General features: G+C 40.6%; 1 pseudogene across 1 annotated transcript; it reads left to right on the top strand.

Moving 5' to 3' along the window:
* Nucleotides 1-8,775, top strand: LOC148741286 (protein-glutamine gamma-glutamyltransferase K-like; annotated as a pseudogene). Its single transcript, XR_015990136.1, has 12 exons — nt 1-146; nt 1,208-1,270; nt 1,352-1,411; nt 1,446-1,614; nt 1,887-2,141; nt 3,791-3,923; nt 4,259-4,366; nt 4,998-5,166; nt 6,319-6,368; nt 6,407-6,498; nt 6,960-7,063; nt 8,096-8,775. The product of XR_015990136.1 is annotated as a protein-glutamine gamma-glutamyltransferase K-like (transcript).
* The last annotated feature ends 160 nt before the right edge of the window (nt 8,776-8,935 follow it).

Here is an 8,935-nt window from a genome sequence, read left to right as displayed (position 1 = left end):
ATGGCGGAATTACCCAGAATTCTTTTCGGGCATGAACAAGACAACGGTTGTGTTCGCGACACTGGCTTTCATCAAATGGAGAAACAAGGGCTGGCAGATAAAGTGAAAAGGAATTGTCTTGCCAAACTCCAAGATCTGGCCCTGAGGTGTTATTTGAACGCAAACTTTTGATTTTTTTAGCAAGTTTTTATCTTAAAAGATCGACATGTTTTTGGTGTTGCTCTTGGAGCAAAATGCTGGACTTTGGGATTTGTTGCCATACGAACGGTTCACTGCAATGAAAATCAAGAATCATTGTGGGCGTTTTAGGTTGCAATAGGTGTCACATCAACTAGCCGACACAATTTACACACTTACATAATGTTGTGTCTTAAGTTCAACAAGAAACAAGTATCAAACGTAGTAAAGGTATTATCTGGACATATGTGTTCACTTAGTATGCAAAGGGTTAACTTGATTTTCAAGCTTTTACGAACACTTCACTTTGTCTTATCTGGGCTTCTTCTTATCTGGGCCCATTCTTCTTATCCTCTTAGTTTTATCTCGGCCCATTTCCGAATTACCCTTGGCCTCATTTTCTAAACGAGTCCTGGCCCCGGTTGTTCAAAGGATGGATAACGCTATACACTGGATAAATCTCTATCTGGTGGATAGCGCAGTACGTTCTGGTAACACTTATCCGCTGGGTAGCGATTTATCCGTTGGATAGCGTCATCCGCCCTTAGAACAACCGGAGCCTGGTGCTCATCCTTTCATGTGATTATAAGTTATAAGTTTTCATTCACATGCAAATTAAACTAATTTTCACAAGAATGGTTGAGCACCAGGCCTCGTTTTGAAAAAGAGGCCAAAAGTAATTCGGAAATGGGCTATTAGCCAGACTTTTATTTTTTTGACTACCACGAATGCCTCGCGCTCGAAAAACGTGAGCAAAATTTACGTTTAAACCCTGTATTAGCGCTAAGTCACATCGTATTACCGGCCCTTGGTTTTTAAATTGCAAACAAATGATTTACACAAATTCGCCAAGTGAAGCTATTACCACAACACAGCTTTTCTATAGGTTCGCTTAACTGAGCGTAGTATTTCACAGATTTAGGTATTTATTCTACCCATTCCCATTCGACTCATTAGTTTCATCAGTTCGCTGATGTTCAAGCTGAGCTGCTACTTATGATTTTACCTTATTCATTTTTACTTTGTTTAGGAGAGACCCGGTGATAAATCAGCCCAAACCAGAAAATGGAGTCAACGAGATTGCCACAACACCGTATGTATCATCTTTTGGCCCCTTCAGTCTTCCAATTATATATTACATGATTTAATTCTTTTTATTTTTGAATTTGTAAAGGGAAAAACCGATTGTTGACCAGCCAGAGCCAGTAAAACCAGTTAGTAACAACAACAAGCCGTAAGTATTACCAGATCTAGAGTTCTTTGTAAAGAGTGGATTTGCATAAACTTGAAAACAGAAAGGCTCACAAAACAGATGAATATGAGATAAAAAACTGATTCTCCGAAGAGGGTAGCTGTTTCACGTCACAGTGACGTTTAACAGAGAGTTCTCACCGCAGACTGATGTTATCATACTGCAATTTGTCACTGGTAATGCTGGCGAGTGAACTGGAGATATCTAGATTTTTCATGCTTAAAACATGATCTAGTTTTCGGCATAGGTACCCTTGTAATTCGTAACTCGAAAAGCTTTCGAATTGCGAGGGATTGTGACCATGTTAGTAAAAGGTTGTTTCCTTTAAGTTTTTTCGGTTATTATGAACCTCGATTTTGTCTTGGTCTAGTAAACTGACCAATTTCCAGGTGTGTTGAATTCACGCTTGGTCAATAATGCTTTTACATCACAACCACAGGTGGCAGTCAGTCCTCAGGAAAACAAAGGAGTCGAGGGGTCGTGCGAGTTACAGTCCGGGATCAACTGGTTCCTTCCAAATGGGGAATGCAGGTCAAAAAAACAAATGGAAATAAAGCTCGTTTGTTAGTCATGCCCTCTGTGAATGCTGCGATTGGCGATTATGAACTTATGGTGGAGACGAAATTACAAGATTCCTCGGGGGACGTGTCGCTCTATCGATACAAATATGAAGGAGAACAGATTTGCATTTTATTCAATGCTTGGTGTCAAGGTAACTAAAATGCTTTGCAAGTGAGGCAATGTTGAATCGAAACAATTAACTACAGTGAACAAATCAGAACTGAGGAAATTAACATTCATAGAGAGCCAATGGGAGCTCACAATAGAAAAAAAATGCGAAGTAGGTAACGAAAACCATTTTGAGTCAGTTGTTGAGAATCATCGCTTAAGTCTGAATGCTAAGAACAGTAGTATGTAGTTAGTTCTAGAACAAGGCGTTTCAGTTATAAGAGATAAGGTACGCTTTGTTCGAGAAACATTTGCCGATCTTGACACGCAAATTATTTATCCGCACCTTTTTGAGAATTTGTTCAGATGAGTGTTTATTTGCGTGCGCTGCGAACGTGAGTGAAGGAGCATAAATTTCCCGTAATTCTGTAAGGACATTTATTATCCAACTACACTTAGACGAGTACAAATAACGCCATACACGAGTACAAATATCACGCGGTATTTGAGTACTGGTGAAACAGGTTTTCTCGCGTGGCCCAAGCGAAGAATTGGATTGAAGTCACGAAAAGAAAAGGTGGCGGACAATTTGAATCATATTTCCGACGACGAAGAGTCAGAATGGCTGGCAAATATAGATCCAAGTTTATTAAATGAATCGAACAAAGAAAAACAGCTTAACGACCAGGAAATTTCTTCATTTAATGAAGAAAATAGAAACAGCAACACAACGCGCCAATTCCGTTCCGCTTCACATACTTCTGTCTACGGTGGCTCTCAAGGGCGATCCACCTACAAAAATTTTCATGACTTTATCGCGCGATAAGTTTTGCCAAGCCCATTCATTCAAAACATTTGCAATCAACATTATCGCGCGATAGAACAACTTATCGCGTGATAGAACACTGTATCGCGCGATAGATCAACTTATCGCGCGATAGAACATTGTATCGCGCGATAGAACATTATCGCGCGATAAGTAGTTCTATCGCGCGATAAGTTGTTTTATCGCGCGATAAGTTTTTCTGTCGCGCGATAATGTTGATTGCAAATTTTTTGAATGAATGGACTTAGCAAAACTTATCGCGCGATAAAGTCATGAAAATTTTTGTAGGTGGATGGCCCTTGACAGCCACCATATCTGTCACGCACTCCGCGCAAATAAAATATCCGCGAAATTCGCCCGCACTGAAATAACAGTTTGGCGTGTTGGATAATAAATAACTTATTAGACGTTTTGTTGTGTAGTATCGCTGAGTATTTTTACTCGTTATTTGTATTTGTATACGGCACAACTCCCAAAACTACTCAACGATACTACACAACAAAACGTCTAATAAGATATAATTATTATATGGCTGCGTCTCACAGGGATTAGGAACTACCGACTTTACGAATCTGATTGGTTGAAATCAATATTGAAAGCGGTCTAGATTTTCCCATCTAGACCGGTCTAAAAAAAAAAAGGTAGAAAGAATATAAAAAATTGGCATATAAGATACAGCCATATAATAAACATCTTATTAACTGAGCTAGGTCGGTCTGTATGGGAGAATTTTGACCTCGATCGCTGGTGCAGACCCCACTGCGTTCGGTCTGTACTGGCGACCTCGGTCAAGACTCTCCCATACAAACCTCCTGCTCGGTTAATAAGAACTAAGTAAAGTTGCATATGGTAATATTTTTCTGCAGATGATATGGTGTACATGGCGAAGAGAATGAGGACCTTGAATTGGATCCTAACGAATATTTTTTAAAGGAAAGTGGCGCTATTTGGAGAGGAAGCTGGAAGAGGTTGTTCGGATTCCCTTAGAACTTCGGACAGGTTAGTAACAATCTGCCAAACATACGTACTTGAAATTTATTTCAAATTTGGTGTGAAACGAAGGTGAGAGGGGGGGGAGGGAGAGGGGGAAGGGGAGAGGGTTACGTCACATGCGCCTTTTACTGAGCACCTGGTTAAATAAATTCTTCACTCTGTTTGTTTAGGAGAAAAGGACAGCTACTTTCTCTTTGATGAGTCCTCTAAGACGGGTTGCCTTGACACGTAATCTGGCGCTCGCGTTGAGTTTAACCGACCAGAACGTGCTACCTCAGTAGAGGTCCCATTATGCTTTAATTTTTTTTTCACAAGTTTTCTTTTTCTTGTTTCCTTTTTATTTTGATGATGCAGCTTTAAATTCGGCTTCGTTTCTTTTGAATAAAGGAGGCCTCTCCGCTACCGCGATGTCCAATATCATTCCTGTGGTTAGGACGATGACACACATGGTGCGTATTAGTGACGAGCTGTCTACGATGAGTAGGAGTTTCATGCGTGTAGTTATCTTTATCATCCCTTTCACGGATCTTCTTGCGCGCGATGCAACTACTGATGCGAGGACGCGATTTCTCGTCACCTTTAACGAGGATCAGAGAGCATGTGTGTGGCGTTATGTTATATAATGTTATGTTATGTTATGTAAAATGTCATGTGACATCATGAGGGAAACTGACCTCGAGCGAAGAGATGTTTTTTTGAATAAAGAGTAATTTGCCATTTTAAAACGGACAACACATGTTTTTATCGTAAACTTTTTCATAAACAAAGGAGGCAGAAGTATTTTCGTACTCTGTTTTTGATACATTTTGAACCGGTCCTGTTAACCAGAGGACATTTTCATTATTTGAAAAAAGTCAAATAACACCTCAGTTATTTCTGGGGAGATTGTTTGTCACCCTGATCCATGAAACCAAAACGTATCTCTCAAATTTTGGAAGCAGAACGCGGGAAATCGGATAGTTAGCAAACTAGAAGGAGGGGTGTATATCCTGTGTGCGATCTAACTCTCGCTGCACGGGATGTAAAAAATTCGAATTTAAAGCCGACGGTTTCAGCTTTGAGATCTTCGTATAATCACAGGTAAACTCGACCCTCTTAAAAGGCAACTGGGGTGATCCGGAGAACTCTGAGGACGGAACTGCACCCTGGGAATGGAGTGAAAGTATTGCAATTCTGGAGCAGTTTTGGAAGGAGAAAACAATTGTTAAATATGGCCAATGCTGGGTGTTTTCTGGAATCCTCACATCATGTACGTAAGTTGCAGTATTTTCAGAATGTAAACTGTTCACGGTTAATCAATGAGCCCGTATACAAATCACTCGATCGAGATCGAGCTGCAAGCACATTCGGGAAAAATTAAAGGCTGCGAACCTGCATAAATTAATTTCCGTTTTGTGGATGCAAAGCTGGCTGACCCAGTTTTCTTAACCTTTTACGTCCCAGAAGTGCTTGACATGCAGTCTTTCGTCCCCTTACTATCACAGTTTCATATGTATAGATGTAATAACATGATTTTGAGTGCAATTTGGGTTAAAAAAAACACGAGTACATTTTTCATAGACAACAAAATTGCACGAGCCCGTAGGGCAAGTGCAATTCGTAGTCTGCTCACCTACATCAAATTGCGCGAGAAATTATGTTGTTACCAGTCTGCAGCGCAGGCCTCTTATTAGGACGTATTAAGGTATAAGCTCGTGATCGTTTATCCGAACGCCATGTTTGACTAGGATTCAGAGTGGGCGGTGAGGTTAGGGGGTGGTGACAGCGAGAAGATATTCACTCCCCCTCCCAAGCCCCTCTCCTTATTTCTGACCGTCACTCACTCCCTTGGTACAATTTACTTTCTCTCCCCAGCCTTCCGCTGCCATTGAAATCAAAGATGGCGGTTATTTTTCGCTGAGAAAATACTGAGCACTCGCTTGCCCAAATTGCGCCTGCTCTGCAGGCTAGGTTATTACTTGCAAATAATTCACATGAAGAAAAAGAATCACACGCGCTATTTGTAATTTGCACTCGTGTTACAACTTTGTGCTCAGGTTGCAACTTTGCACTTATGTTCCATGAAAAACGCACTCTTCTTCAGCCAATCAGACGCGCGTAAGTTTTTCATGTATGTTCAATGTGTAATAATATTCAAAAGTACTGGAAAAAAAACTATCTGCTGACGGGTATCATCAGGACACTAAATTCTTTGGAATAAATTGCAGTTGAAATGTGTAATAGTAAATAGGAACACATTTTGTATAATATCATGAGAGTTAAACGTGAACATTCCGTTACTATTACTTATTACTCCAATGTGCGCAACAGACAGACATGAATTTATTGAGGCAAACCCAAAGAAGTGTCCTTACCGAGATGGCCGAATCATCTACATCAACGTAGCTGCAATGTTTTTCAGTGCTCCGAGCATTAGGAATACCGACCAGAAGCGTCACAAACTTTGAGTCGGCGCAGGAATACCGACCAGAAGCGTCACAAACTTTGAGTCGGCGCAGGACAAAGAAAGCAGTTTGACAATCGATTACCACTTTGATGCGGACGGACGACCCGATACTAGTTTCAATGAAGACTCAGTGTGGTAAGCAAGGCGCGTCGTATGCACCTTTCTTACTTACTAACTTTTATTATTACTATACTCAAAAATAGTAAAAAAGTACGTAATCAAAATAAGTAGCCCCTCCAGCCGGAAAAAGTATTATGATTGCTGTAGTGGGAAGCGAGATGGAATAATGCTTAAGCTTACTCTGTCTTGATGGGTACCGGTATAAGTCCATCGTAAAGTTACTTCCATCATTTGTTAGGCTGCCGTGACTGTTCGGTGGTACCCATATCAACTTCTGAAATGAGAGAAGCTTTCTGAGAATTAAGTGTCTTTCCCAAGAACATATCACAATGAGCTGGCCAGATCTCGAACCCTGATTTCTCTTCTTGGTGTCAAGTTCACAAACCGTTAGGTCGGCATGTCTCCCACCTATCGCTTATGCCACATCGCCCTGCTTTGCCTGACTGTAGAAAACGAGCGCAATATTGATTTCATAGGAACTATCACGTGTGGAACGAGTGTTGGTTGAAAGGCTTTGATTTACCTGATGGTCATGATGGCTGGCAAGCAGTTGACGCGACACCTCAGGAAGTTAGTGGAGGTTAGAAAAGGAAAAAAAAGTGTTCTTTTTCTTTTTTCCCTTGCGTTTAATTCTGCCCATGCCTTTCCTTTGCTTATTCAATTTTTTACTAAATGAGCCATGTCAAAGCGTCACTAAAGTCTCTCATCTCGTAAATTCTTTTTGCCTCAGGATTTGGTCAAAGAGTCAATGTTGTTTCCTTGACAAAAAAGTTTACTCTTACGGTACTAGTGGTTGTGTACTACCTCCCTCCCCCCCCCCCTTCTCACCCTTAAACGAATCTTGTAGTTCTGTTTGAGAGGTCACACTAAGATTATTTCTGTTCCTCTTCATGGAAACGTCCCAAATTAAATGGAAACTCTAATCATTAGTTGTGCTCGCCATGTTTCTTCTTATCAAATCTTTTCCCTCCTCCAAGTTTAACCATTCATGTCACCGTGCTGAGGGTAGCAAATTAGAAGCTGTACAAAAAAAAAGTTTGAAAAACACAACAAGGCCGGACAACAGGACACACCAATCTTAAACAGAGTTTTTGATAGAGTTCTGATGAGACAAGTGAGTTGAGATACCATTTGGTCGAATCACTTACCAACCGGCTTTAAATTTGAATGGCAACAACCAATTTCTCACTAAAGAAATCAACTGAGGGGTAGACGAACTCTACAAACTAAGGGGTAGAGTTAAGTGAGGTAGAGTTAAGTAGGGTTAGGTAGGGTACTAAAACTGATCCTGGCACTTATATACCAGCGAACCAAGTTGAACTCGACCTTGTGGTGACGTGCACTTTCTTCTAGTACTGTTTGACAGTTGACTTTGAACAAGAGAGGATGAAGATAGAAGAGAAAAAACTCGTCAGAGATGTTATTTCAAAGATAGTTCCTTGAACTCAAAGCAGCAAGTCACCCAGGAATCATATCAATTGTTCCTCACTCACTTTTTGCCCGAATGCTTTTGTGAAAAAGGAGTAAAAGCGAAGTAAATATCTAAACTGTGAGGAATTCGGCCTCTTAATCTTGTCTCGTTTGTTGACAGAGCTTCCTCCTTGTTTTTTAGCTTATTATCAGTGTGGACCTGCCTCAGTAAATGCCATTAGGAATGGGGAGGTACACCTCAACTGTGACACCGGCTTCATTTTCGCCGAAGTCAACGCAGACAAAGTTTATTGGGAGGTTCCGTTTTCATTCAGGGGAGAGATGGGAGCTTTTCAAATCGATGAGAAGGCCACTAGCAAGAACATCAGTACTCTTAAGCCCGGCACAAATGGAGAAAGAAGAGATATCACACGCCATTACAAACATCCAGAAGGTACTCTCAGTAACATGCAGATTGGCTGGAAAATATGTAAAGTGGGCTTTAATAGGTCACATTCGAGTGATCCGTGTTCGCTATATGTTGTACAAAACCAAAACAAACAAACAAAAAAACAAACAAAAAAACTCGAGGCTACCTTGCAAACTTCCCAAAGATTCCCGGGGTAGGAAACCAAATTAGGTCTTCTTTCGTTGCTTGACGTGGTTTTGTTGAGCTGTTAAAAAGCTAGAAAAAAGTTTATTAGTTGTGCTTTGAGGAGTCATCGGTATTTTACGTGATTATTGTACGAAGTTGCATTTGGGAAAGATGATCAGACAAAATTATACAAAATTTCGAACCGAAAAGTTTCCTTATCCGTCACACCTTCCTTTCTTCTCCAAAGATAAGAAAAGGACTTCTTAACAATGTAGGTTCGTTTTTGTGGCCTTTTTACGTGAAATACCGGATTCTCCTCCTGTGGGTTTCTTTTCTGAATCATGCCTCTAAAGGGAGAAGTTTCATGGAAAAGTTGTGTTCTGGCTTTTATTCACGAGGAGCTTTCAAATCTGCTAAAAAGTGAGTTTTTCCAAAATTGGAACCCGT

Source organism: Stylophora pistillata, chromosome 1 (assembly GCF_964205215.1).
Source record: "Stylophora pistillata chromosome 1, jaStyPist1.2, whole genome shotgun sequence".
Classification (NCBI taxonomy): Eukaryota; Metazoa; Cnidaria; class Anthozoa; order Scleractinia; family Pocilloporidae; genus Stylophora; species Stylophora pistillata.
The sequence above is the reverse complement of the archived record's forward strand: the minus strand, read 5'-3'. Positions and strand labels throughout refer to the sequence as shown.